The sequence below is a fragment of a genome, unplaced genomic scaffold, assembly GCF_019419815.1.
Source record: "Pyrus x bretschneideri cultivar Hongxiangsu unplaced genomic scaffold, Pyrus_bretschneideri_v1 Contig35, whole genome shotgun sequence".
NCBI lineage: Eukaryota > Viridiplantae > Streptophyta > Magnoliopsida > Rosales > Rosaceae > Pyrus > Pyrus x bretschneideri.
In genome coordinates, this window is record NW_025999668.1 from 3,324,073 (window position 1) to 3,338,096 (window position 14,024).

Here is a 14,024-nt window from a genome sequence, read left to right on the forward strand (position 1 = left end):
GTTAAGCTGAGGGTATTTTGTAAAATTAGCCCACGACACCTCCCTCAACCCTTCATTCCCCAAAACCACATCCCCCACCAAATCAACAATGAGCTCAATCTCTGGCCTCGAAAATCAAAACCCCTTCTTCAACACACAACATCAAGTCCCTCCAATGCTCGCACTCGACAACATACTGAAAGGGCCTCCTTTCCTCAACCATCTGCTTCCACAACATATAAAGCTCCTCAATTTCCACCCTTAGCCTAACGTTTCCGTTGTTGTCATCGACGTTTTTGGGTTCTTCGATTGAGTCCTCCATGAGCCATTTGAGCTTTATGCGCAAAAGGTTCGAGTCCAGCATTACTCTCTGCTACTGATAATTCCCCAAAATAATGGCAGGTCCACCATTACTCTCTGGACCAATAACCCCATCACTAATAATCGTCAAGCATGCAACCCCTGATAGGAGCATATTTATGCGCCTTAGTTAGCTAGTTCTTATGCATTTTTGTTATGTTTTCTTCGTTAAAGTAGTCTTTTAAGCTACGTTCATGTGTTTTCAGGTTTAAAGGACATATTACATGAAATGATGCAATTTGGAGCAAAACTGAGCTGGAATGTGGTGTATGCAAATAGAGCACGAGGAATGAACGTCCAAAACAATGCATCACACAATCTTCCTCCTAAGCCTATGCCGCAGCCACCATTTACATTATATCCCATTTATGCCATTCATTCCATTTTTAATTAGCACCATATCATTTTCTTTATTCTATCATCATACACACTCATCATCCCATCAACATAATAGTTCCTAATTTATTCATCCATAGGTAACCACCACTTCCCATTATCCTATTCCAATCCGTGCACTACCAAAAACAACCTACAATTAATCATCCACCATCTCATTTTCCATTGTAATACACAAACACTTCCCCTTCTCCATCTTCTCCATTTCCACTCCATTCCACACTTCCATCCCCCCAACCAACCTATCCTTAAACCTTGTGCTACAACAACAAGGAAGAGAAGAGTGCCTAAACGTTCATACAATTCAAGTTTGAGTTGTTGGAATGTTTAGGTGTTTCTTTGATTTCAAAGTTTCATTTTAATTCTCTTTGTTTTGTACGTATAAGGAATGGAAGAGAAGAGTGCTTAAACGTTCATACAATTCAAGTTTTGAGTTGTTGGAATGTTTAGGTGTTTCTTTGATTTCAAAGGTATGAGGAACTAATCCCCCTTTAGCTAGGGGGTGATTCGAAACTATGTTTATATTTGCAATATGAATTGATTAACTTTCGTTGGAATTTCATAAGTTGTGGATTCAATTTGTTTAACCGTTTGATTGATAACTTATTTATGAATGTTTATTAAGAATGCGCGCTTAATTTTCATGCATAAATATGACGCTAGAATATAAGTGATTTTCACCTAATCGTTATGAACTTATATTCACAAGTAGTGGAGGTTGCTTATAAACAATCGCGTTAAATGAATTCTTGGCACGAGTTTCATGCTCATCATAGTAACGAATGCCTCGTCAACACTTATAGTTTTCATAATACTTAATGATCTTTGATTGTATCTTTATTGTGCTGTTCACGTAAAGGACTTTTGGAGAATGTTGTGAATTGCGTTGCGCAAACCCATCCAATTCATTAACTTAAGGAAAACTTGACGGTTAATTTAAGCGGACCTAATTAATCCGGAGTGTTGAGTTTCATAATTTATCGAAAGACCAACTGAGAATCAATCTTGTATGCAAGTATAACATGTGTGGAGAAGAACCCCTTAGCTAGCATTCATTCCATATTTCATCACATTCATATTTAAATTCTACCTTTAAATTACAATTTGTGCATTTAATTTATTTTCGTCAAAATCTCAATCCCCCTTTACTTTAGTGTCCAATTTAGTTAGAAAGTGTCTTAGTTTGTGTTTATAAGTGTTTTGTATTCTTTGAGTCTTTTGATTTGTTTTAGTGTTTTAATGTTTGTTTTACATTTTTGAGTCAGTTTCCAAGTGATTTAGTAATCCCTCCTAATCCCCGGTTTAGAACGATCCCTACTTATACTTATACTACAATTGTCAAAAAGAGGGTTTAATTTGTGCGCGTATAAATCTCGCATCAAATTTTGGCGCCGTTGCCGGGGATTAGCAACTTTGCTAATCCCTTGGATTGTTTTATTTTCGTTTGTTTTTATTTTTCTAGATTCTTAAATTTGTTTTGTTTCTTGTTTTAGGTACTAGTTCATGACTCGGAGTTCTCATCCGATTCGTGAACATATCCTGGAGTGATTGGGTTCTTCGTCCGGCTGCAAGACGTAAAAGAAAGCGCTACTTGGGAGGCAACCCAATACAGTGAATAAAGCTTGTTTATTGATTTCCGAGTCATGAAAAAAAAAAAAAACATGGCAGAAAGATGGAGTCTTCACAAAGGTTGTGTACTTGAGGCCCCACTACGTGGCAACACTCTCGGAACAGGAGGTATCGGAACAGGAGGTATCGGAGCGGAAGGCATCGGAGCGGGAGGCACCGAAGAAAGATCATTCAAGGCCCCAAACCTTGGTGGAACGCTGGATGACCCAGGAAAGAGGTGCCTCTGGAAGAAAGCCGCAAGCTTTTGACGGTCATCAAGCTCATCAAGCTTCCTCTTCATGCCTGACGAATAATTGTTGGCAAGCACGTGCAAACTTCGGTTCTCGTACTTAAGCTGTTTGATCTCCTGCTTAAGACTCTCCACCTCTGCCATCAAGGATTTAACCTGACGGGAGCGAGCAAGAAGGCGTTGGCCCATGTTGGACACAGATCCAGCGCACTGAACGCTAAGAGCCAAGGATTCTTGAACGGCCAACTCATCGGACCGTCCTGAAAGTAGCTGACTGTCTTTGGGAGTGAGGAGGTTCCGAGCCACTATCGTAGCCGTTGTGGGATCCGTCATCACAGAGTCCTCATCTGTAAGAGGGCCATGGGAAGATAAGAAAGACGGGCACCATACCTTACCCTGACGAGACGCGACCGGATCACTGCTTAGACTCAAATCTAAGCAAAGGTTCGATGGGTTGGATGAGCTAGCCATTGTTCACAAAGTTAAAAGAGAAGGGGTGGACAGAGTAGATTTTCAAACGGGCCGGAGACGATTTCTGGGCAATTTTCAAGTGTGCATGCTAGAAGGTGATCAATCACCTCTATTAAAGGAGAGGCGTTCACCAATTCAGAATGAAGAGACACCACTCTTCTCGTCAGACGCAATCCCAGCTTTTCAAAAGACGCGTGGAAGGCGAGAAATCAGCTGCACACTTTAGCTGACAAATGTGGGAGACAAAGCCGAAAGCTCCCGGCTTTCCAGAAAGCGTGTGCATATTTGTCGAAAACTCCCGGCTTTGCAGAAAACGCGTGCCACTTGTCAAAAGATCTCAGACAGAGCCGCATCCGCGCTGCTACGTGTCGTTCAGAAAGCGAAGGGCATCGTTCAGAAATCGAAGGGGCGACTGCTCAGAAATCGAAGAGGCAAATTCAAAGATCGAAGAGTCGTCACTATTTCAAAAAGCCGGATTTGCGGGATCAAAACGTTTGTCGACAACGGTAAAAGAACAGTACCACCACTTGTTATTGAATTCCCTATATATGTCGACCTTCATTTTTTGGCAAAGCAGAACTGAAGAAAATGCCCAACTCTTTTTCACCTCTGAGGGCGCATTCCCAGCAAAGCCTTTCAAAATACTTCATTCTTTCTTCTTCCCCAAAGATGATACCAGATGCCTGGAGTACAGATGACCCAGGAGGAAACAGCACCACAAATACATGTGCTGATTCATTCACCGCTTCTTCAAAAGCAAAGGTATCTCATATCATCAAGGGCAAAAGCAAAGGTATATCATATCATGCTCTTTCCCTGTCTTTTCCTTTGTCCTTGATATTACTTGCATGGCAAAGTGAAAGAAGCAATCAGCCGGCACTTGGAGTCTATCTGGACTCTATTCCCTGGTTGCTTACCTAGCTTTGCTGAGCTATCCTCTAACCCTCTTCAATACGAATTGGAGAGATTGAACAAAGAAACAGATAAAAGGAGGAAGCTCAAACCCTCGGGGGAGACCAAAGGAAGCCTGCTACCCAGTTCAATAGTAGCACAAAGGAAAATCAACGATGGGAGCAGCGCATTTCAAGAGTAAGCCTGTGGAATCACTCAAGATGAAGCCTCACTGCAATCACCAAGGAGAAGATGGAATTTACACTCCATAACCAGATTTGCATCTCTAAAACTCTTCTCTTTGTACATTCTGCCATGTTTAGTATGTTTAGTTGTTGTTTTTATATGTTTTCTTTTGTTTGGTGTGTTTTAAGCTTAAAACATTGAGGACAATGTTTGATTTAAGTGTGGGGGGGGGGGGGTAACTAAGTATGTTGATGCAAATTTGTTGGATTTTATCACCCATAACTTCAAGTGTTGTTCCTTGCTGTTTTAAAATGTTTTTAAACTGTTTTAGTGTGTTTTGACTTAAAAATCCGAAAATCCCATAAAAATTTGAAAAATTGTTTTGAAAAACCCAAAAAGAGTTGTTTTAAAGTTGTTTTTGTGTGTTTGTGTCGTAGGGTACCTTCCAACGCAATGATGAGGATTTGGTTTTTAATTGCATGATGGTTAAAGAAAGTTACAAACATGGTTGGACGTTTGATATACTCTTTGGTTTATGCTTGGTTGTAGTTATAGTTTACGAATTCACATGTAATCACAAAAGAAAAAATTAGTTTTTGTAACATGCTTGAAGGAAGGAACTTAAACAAACGCTACATCCCTATGAGACTTGAGCCTAAACGTTATTTGGAGAGTTATAATCTATGCATCATTGTTTTCTAAGTCGTTGTATGATCTCATTATTCATTGCTTGGTTACTACTTAGAAGGCGTTTCATCACTTAGTTCCAAATGCTAGAACTCATGCCCATTTCATTCAAAGCATGTCATTGATTTGCATACCACATATTCAAGATGAAGTTGTGTAGTGACCACCACCATAGCCAAATTGCCATATTTGCCTTTTCATTTGTTTTGTAGGATTTAACCCCGTTGAGCCTTGTGTAGCCTATGTTCTTTGTTAACCCACATTATCCTCACCTAGCCTAGATTAGGACCATCCTTACCCTTGTTCTTGAAGCATAGTAAGCAATGAATTCCTTTTGATTAATGTGTTGCAGAAAATAAGTGTGGGGGAAGGATTATGGATGTGAGTTTATGTGCCATACGCATGGTTAAAAAAAAAAAAAAAAAAAAAAAAAAAAAAAAAAAAAAGAAAAGAAAAAGAAGTGAAAAAGAGTTGAAAAGTATTGTTTGTTGAAGTAAGGGCCCAAAACAATGAATTAGGCCCTAAGAGTTGTTTGAATCTCCCCTATTTGTTTAAAAGTTGATTTCTGCATTCTAAGGGAATTCTAGGTCTTAATTTCATTACTTTACTTATTATTGCTTAAAGAACGTTTGTTATTCCTTACCTTCCCTTGTTAGCCAAAACCCCAAGCCCCGTTACAACCCTTGACTTCTATCTTGAGTGTTGTGCATTTCAAATGTGGAGTTTGAATTTGGTATGAGCATATGGTGTCACTGGTTCTCGCATCTAAGTAGTAGCATCCCATTCATGAGATCATATCCATACACGTTTAATTACTCCCGAAACTGCTTTCTTTGTATAACGTATGTGAGTACTAGTCTTTCATGTTTACATCAATCTTCTCACATATAACTAGTGTAGGGTGTGTAGTCAGAAAATTTGAGTGAAAATTGAGTGCATAACGAGTGAGGAATTGAGGGAATTCTCTAAGGCATGTTACTACATTAAAAATATGTTTTAATTGATTAAATGCGAACTAGTGAATGGTGACTATGATTAAGTATGTGCTTGAGGGAAAGGAAGACTAAAAGCCATGTGAATAATGAATTTTGACATGTCATGTTTCATTGGAAATCCCTGAGGCGAACGTTGGAAGGTTTAGTTTTTGGTTTTGGTTAGTTTGTTTCGTTTTGTTTTTTTTTTTCTTTTGTTTGTTTTGCTCGAGGACTAGCAAAAGCTAAGTGTGGGGGAATTTGATAGGAGCATATTTATGCGCCTTAGTTAGCTAGTTCTTATGCATTTTTGTTATGTTTTCTTCGTTAAAGTAGTCTTTTAAGCTACGTTCATGTGTTTTCAGGTTTAAAGGACATATTACATGAAATGATGCAATTTGGAGCAAAACTGAGCTGGAATGTGGTGTATGCAAATAGAGCACGAGGAATGAACGTCCAAAACAATGCATCACACAATCTTCCTCCTAAGCCTATGCCGCAGCCACCATTTACATTATATCCCATTTATGCCATTCATTCCATTTTTAATTAGCACCATATCATTTTCTTTATTCTATCATCATACACACTCATCATCCCATCAACATAATAGTTCCTAATTTATTCATCCATAGGTAACCACCACTTCCCATTATCCTATTCCAATCCGTGCACTACCAAAAACAACCTACAATTAATCATCCACCATCTCATTTTCCATTGTAATACACAAACACTTCCCCTTCTCCATCTTCTCCATTTCCACTCCATTCCACACTTCCATCCCCCCAACCAACCTATCCTTAAACCTTGTGCTACAACAACAAGGAAGAGAAGAGTGCCTAAACGTTCATACAATTCAAGTTTGAGTTGTTGGAATGTTTAGGTGTTTCTTTGATTTCAAAGTTTCATTTTAATTCTCTTTGTTTTGTACGTATAAGGAATGGAAGAGAAGAGTGCTTAAACGTTCATACAATTCAAGTTTTGAGTTGTTGGAATGTTTAGGTGTTTCTTTGATTTCAAAGGTATGAGGAACTAATCCCCCTTTAGCTAGGGGGTGATTCGAAACTATGTTTATATTTGCAATATGAATTGATTAACTTTCGTTGGAATTTCATAAGTTGTGGATTCAATTTGTTTAACCGTTTGATTGATAACTTATTTATGAATGTTTATTAAGAATGCGCGCTTAATTTTCATGCATAAATATGACGCTAGAATATAAGTGATTTTCACCTAATCGTTATGAACTTATATTCACAAGTAGTGGAGGTTGCTTATAAACAATCGCGTTAAATGAATTCTTGGCACGAGTTTCATGCTCATCATAGTAACGAATGCCTCGTCAACACTTATAGTTTTCATAATACTTAATGATCTTTGATTGTATCTTTATTGTGCTGTTCACGTAAAGGACTTTTGGAGAATGTTGTGAATTGCGTTGCGCAAACCCATCCAATTCATTAACTTAAGGAAAACTTGACGGTTAATTTAAGCGGACCTAATTAATCCGGAGTGTTGAGTTTCATAATTTATCGAAAGACCAACTGAGAATCAATCTTGTATGCAAGTATAACATGTGTGGAGAAGAACCCCTTAGCTAGCATTCATTCCATATTTCATCACATTCATATTTAAATTCTACCTTTAAATTACAATTTGTGCATTTAATTTATTTTCGTCAAAATCTCAATCCCCCTTTACTTTAGTGTCCAATTTAGTTAGAAAGTGTCTTAGTTTGTGTTTATAAGTGTTTTGTATTCTTTGAGTCTTTTGATTTGTTTTAGTGTTTTAATGTTTGTTTTACATTTTTGAGTCAGTTTCCAAGTGATTTAGTAATCCCTCCTAATCCCCGGTTTAGAACGATCCCTCACTTATCCATTCTACTACAATTGTCAAACGAGGGTTTAATTTGAGTGTCAAGTAAATCTCGCATCAACCCCCGAGCTCAAAACCAACGAAAAGTAATTCGTCAATGGCAGCTTAATCTTAGCACCCCATTTGAACTGGAAAACTAATTCCAGAAACTTCGATTTTTCCTCTTTCGAAATATCGAAACAGGGTCTCAATCCCATTTTGGTTTCCAAGTCCTTTGGTCTCGTGTAATTTGCCATCTGTGACTCAAACCCTTGCGCCACGGCTTCAAAAATCAGCTTCTCCATGAACGTGATGGTCGATCTAGAATCCACAATCGTCTCGCCATTGCTGTCGGCTCCGAGGATGAGAAACTTGTACGGAATCTTCATGTGCTTCTTGCCCACGATGATTTTTCTAAGCATTATGTAGTAGTACTCGCGAAATGCAGAGTTTGGAGGAGCTGGGTTTTTCTAAAACGGCGTGTAGATCGAGCTTTGAGCTTTCGTTTCATTTCTTCCGGTCGAAGAAATGGAGGGTTCATCGGCGCTGTTGTTGCATGTGTATAGAACAAGGTCGCTGCTTTGTGGGGTATCATCGAATTTATGGGAGACTAAGCACTAAGAGAATTTGGAAAGCTTCATTTGGGATGGCAGCGATTCCAATCCGCGGCAGAATCCGATAATTCCGGTGGGCTACTGGATGGAGAAGAACGAGCAACCGACGAGAAAATCAAGGACAATTTTCTTGAGAAATTTTAGGGACTCGGAAAGTAAAATCCCAACTGTTATAAGAGAAATGAGAGAAAAATGGTGAAAAAGAAAGTTTTACAAAAATACCCTTAATTTAACGGAGCTTTTTAATTAAATGACCAAAATTATGGATGGTGGACAATCTCAGGATCATTTCTACTGATTTTAAATCTCAGGGACCAAAATTATGTGTTATACAAATCTCAAGGACCATTTTGGCTAAAAAGCCAAATAATATGTTTCTCTTCTTGCATGAGTGCTGGGATGGGAAAGGGGAGGAAGCCTAATTAGGGTGTCATTATCTTCAATCGGTCTGAGCAGGAGAGGATGTTTGTTGATTCAAATCAATGACCGCGCCTTAATTCAACTCCCTTAACCCACTATTTGTCCATGCATTGCAATTCCCTTTTGTCTTGTAATCTTTTGAATTTTACAAAGTCTTCTCATTTCAAAGATGAACAATCTTCAAGGATGAAAAATCTCACAACATGTGAAACTTGTCTTGTATGCCATTTACTACATATCTTAATAAAAATACTTCAGAAAACTTATGATATGTTTAAAAGTGTTTTTAAGCCACTTAGTATTATGATCTAGGATATTTCTCTTCACTTATAAGTGAGAGGTGTAGGTTCGATTCTTACCAAAGGAAAATTTGAATTACATTATTGCTAGTCTATTGTGAGGCTTAGTCCACTCCCCACACCCTTACTGTAGATCATATCATTTGTTAAAATATATATATATATATATGGTTCTATATGAATCAATTCTAATGAATTTTAGGATTCTTTAGAGATCAACACTTGAAACTCCTATTTTCCAAACCAAAACCCACTTAATTTTAAACATTCAAATACTTGGTTACATATTTGTCTACATATTTTAGACAAATATATAACCAATTATTAAAACATATTTACAACTTATGCCACAAAACCCTAATTATGTCAGTAAATGTTATTACTCACCCTATTTATGATGACCAATTTTTTTTTAAATAAATGATATAAAACCCATATGAAAATTTTATCTTTCTTGTATCATGAAGATTAGTAACATATATAAATTTAATCTACCCATTAAAAAAAAATTAATAGGCACCTTCCATATAAAAAATAAATTCCTTTGTACTATCAATAATTTTGAATCAAATAATATTGTCTGATAAAAAAAACAAAGAATCAATTAATATTATTTTATTTTGCATGGGTTCCTATATATATGGCACTTTTTATTGTTTTTATATATGCGTGTTAAAATATATTTTATGTTTAATGTAAATTAATTTCGAATCATATAACATTTTTTTTTTCTGGGTAAATTATTTTGTATTTTTCTTTTTACAAATAATATCATTAATTTGTTAAATTGTAAGTTGTAGGTGACAGAGATTGGTAGAGATCGAACACACACCAGAGTGGATATGCATAATTGTTTTCCGTCACTACGGTAAAGTGTCATTTGCAAATAATTTACCATTATTTATTTGTAAAATATAAGTAAATTAATTTTGAATCAAAGAGCATTCCTTTATTTTGTAGGCACGTTATTTTGCATGTATTATTAGATATATTAGGCATGTTTGGTTGTTATTATGAATGTGTGTTTAAATAATTTACTTATATTTATATATAAAATATAAGTAATTAAAAAATTAAATTAGTTTTGAATCAAATAACATTCGTTTATTTTGTAGGTAAATTATTTTGCATGTATTATTACATATATTCAGAACATTTTATTGTTATTATGTGTATGTATGTGTAAAATAAGTTACCTATATTTATATGTAAAATATAGGTAATTAATTTGGAATCAAATAACATTTTTTCATGTATTATCACATAGATTAGGAGTTTCAAGAAACAAAGTGTAATCAAAATTGAGTTTCAGAGAGTGAAGTGACGACTTTGAGTTTCAAGGGGCAAAGTGGAATCAAGATCGAGTTACGGGGAGTAAACTGATGACGATTGAATTTCGGGAGGTAAAATGGGATTGAAATCGAGTTCCATGGAGGTTAGGTAAAAATTTTACTTGTATAATATACTTTTGTTTTTAATATGCATTCAAATCTTAAATTGCCACTTAGTACTATGATCTAGTGGTATTTCTTTTCACTTATAAGTGAGAGGTCTTAGGTTCGATTCTTGCCAAATGCGAATTTGAACCACATTATTATGGCTGACCTATTGTGAGGCTTAGCACACCTTCCCACCACTTTAGTGTAGATAATATTGTTGTTCAAAAAAAAATTCATGAAATTAAATTCATATTTTTTTCTATTGGCATAAATTATTACCTATAAAGCAATATCAACAGAAGCACTAATGAAAGTACTTACTTGAACAAATTAATTTGAACAAAAAGTGCCCTAAGAAAATTTTGACATCCGCTTTCACGTTATTAGTGCTAACCTTATTAACTATACTTTTGGTCAGACTTTGTATTATAAGTGCTGGCTGCTTTAAAATCAAGAATAGAAAGCTTGGTTTTATCCAATATTTTATGAGATACTATGCACATGAAACATTGTTTTTTTTTTTTTTAATTTTATCTTTTTAAGACAAGAACCATTAATTTTTTTTTCTAGTTAGTTTATAATAAAAGAAGACGCATAGTTTCATGTAACAAAATTTGATTAATTAATTAAACAGCACCAAGTCGCTATTATTTTGTTATACAGGAAAGGAAAAGGACAATTGACACAACAACAAGTGTACATCTAGTGCTAAACTTTACAGTTAGTATCCTTTATCTAGTGATAAACAAGGCTTTGATATGATGGAAATTCCTTAAACTGTGGGAAGATTCTTGGCTAATCATTTATGGACGAACACATCCCTAATTTTATAGTCATAGTGATGTATTTTATAATCTAAATTTGAAGACTAAAATGATTAACATTGATCATCTTACCACAAAGTAATATTTTACCCAATTACCTGGTTGAGGATTCTCCTAATTTAAAAAGGTTTTCTGCTTTTATTTTAGTTTTTATACATGACTTGAATTTTGAAGGTCAATTATTAGAATAATTATACCAGTTTTTGTCTTCCTCAAGCTGAGGAAAACATTTTTATAAAAATGGAGGATGTAAGCTCAATTAATTATTGCTACCCAATTAATCAAGAGTTTCATTTCAAACACAAGGTGATCACTTTTCATTTAAAAAGATGCATCGATCGGTGTGGATATATAATAAGTGGGGAAAACAAAATGTTTTACGCATCAGGCACGTACAAGCGCTGCCGCCAGAAGGGCTAACGATTCCTTTGCATGACCTTTTTTTTTTTTTTTTCATGCATTAGAATATCTCTAATGGGAGATAAAAAATTGTTTTGAAATTGACATTTTATATTTCTTGTTTCCTGAGAGATTTTCAATAGACAGAGTGTTAAATGCACATTTTAGCTGATAAATCTTTATATATATTTTGAGAGGGTTGAACCTGCTAGTTAGCAAGAAAAAGGTAAATGAAATCTCAAATTTATATATCACTGTAGAGTATATATAACGTATACTTACATATTGTGAAAACGTAAAATAAGATGTGAATGTATTTTAACATCTCAAATTTACATGTCTACATTAAATCTATATATCACTGTAGAGTAGATTTTTTTTTTTTCTTTTTTTTTCGGGATCTGACGATCCATTTTCCTGAAATCTAACCTGCACCAATGGAGACCATGCGGACCACATCATTGTGGCTGTTGATAAAAATCTCGAGCGTCTTTCAGTCGTGGATGCCTCTTTTCCCTGCCGCTTCAAGTCTACTCCTTTCCTAGAATTCTCTCTCAATTAGAATGGTCACTCCGTCTCAAACAACACCACCATGTTCCGGCCGCCGAAGTGGTTCCTCAGGTGTTCCACTCTGTGGCTGAAAACACTTCCATCTCCTCTTCTCGAGCCTGGAATTTCGACCCAAAAAATAGAAAGAATTCGGCAGGCCCATAAGTTAGTGTTGATTCAGTATTTAATCAGTGAAATTTTGACATGGAAGAACTCAAGTTTGAGCTTTGTCAGTTCCTGGGGTCTAAGATACGGCAGAGAGAGGAGGAGGAAAACAAAGGTGCATCAACCCTGGTTTTGCTTCAAGTAAGTTTTAAAAAGTAAATTTAATCCTGGCCACAGGATTCTGAACCAATGGCCAGGATGATGTGGTCATCCAGATCCCAAGAGAACAGATCAGAAGAGGATCCTGTTCCATGTGGTTGTGACTCGTGAGGGAGCCACATAAGATAAAATATATTATTTGAGACGAGAGCATTTTAGTAATCATACTAGTTTATATCTTGATTATGTTAAATTGGTAAACAGTTTTATGGAATCATGTACCATTTTTATTCTGATTTCAGAACATTTTAGTAAATAGCTTTTATGGAACCTAGATTTTTATTCTTTTTAATTCAGTTCTTTCTTAATCCAATTCCTTCTTATTTTAATCACAGTTACATAAACGAGTCACAAAATTGCTCTTAACATATTCTGGAAAGAGCTGCTCGTTCTTTTCTAATTTGTCTCTCTTTGTGGTTCGCTGGGCCATTATGCTGCTTCAATTATGATGATGTTTATGAGTAACAATGAATAGAAGCATCGTAATTATTTCAATGGAAAACTAACCAAAACCCCCCAAAAAAATTTCATTTTAATCATCAAGACAAAACAATTCTATAATACCCAAATTGGGCATGGGAAAGAAGACAAGGGAAAAAGCTTTCAAGGATATCACATGCAAAAGCTAAAATTGGGCTACAGGAGACAGCCATGCAGGAAGCTCACATGCATTTATCAATACAAGCAAGTTCGCATGCAAAGTAAAAAGAAGATAAATAAGTCAGACCACGTTTCAGAAACAGTGCTGACAATTTCAGCAACACTAGAAAATGACAAGTACCAAGGAGATGTCCATACCATACATTTGTAAAAAATTTAAATCTAAGTATTCTCACTCAGTCTACATAAGAGAAGTTCCCTTCATTGTACAAACACACCTCAACATCTCAACACATGAACACCTTACTCTCACCATATACTCACACCATCTTCATCCCTAGCCTTCATAGCATCCTTGTAAACACTTTCTTGTAAACAATTATCTTTGTAAACATTCTATATATCATTAAAAGTTCAAGAGTACATATTCAAGCAATCTTCAATTCTTAAGTAAGCTTTCTTTTCTTTCTTTAGTGTGTTTGTTTAATTAGATTTCTAGTCCAAAACAGGGAAACACTATTGTAGTTATATTATTAATCAGTTAAACTGACAATCATACTTTGTTCGAGCACTCTGTTATAGTTGAATGATTACCATACAAATAACTAGACATTAACCAGGGTACCTCTGAGTTCTTCGTACTTCTGAGTTCAGCCGTTAAGGCCTTATACCTGCATTGTGAGTGCCCGTCATGCTGAAACATGTCGAGTTCTATGTGCAAGGTTTTATGTCTAGTTGTTATAATGGTCATCCGACTGTTTAACCGGGATTTGCTATGCGAATCTGATATCAAAGCCAAATTTAGCATTTTAATAGTATAATTATAATAATAAAGTACCTTGAGGACAGAAGTTATTAACACATCTGATATCACACTTGTTTATTTTGTATGAATAACAA

The 14,024-nt window shown here is 35.7% G+C and overlaps 1 pseudogene; it reads right to left on the reverse strand.

Annotated features, from left to right (window-relative positions):
• Positions 1-352: 352 nt before the first annotated feature.
• Positions 353-8,444, reverse strand: LOC108867635 (annotated as a pseudogene).
• Between the last annotated feature and the right edge of the window lie 5,580 nt (positions 8,445-14,024).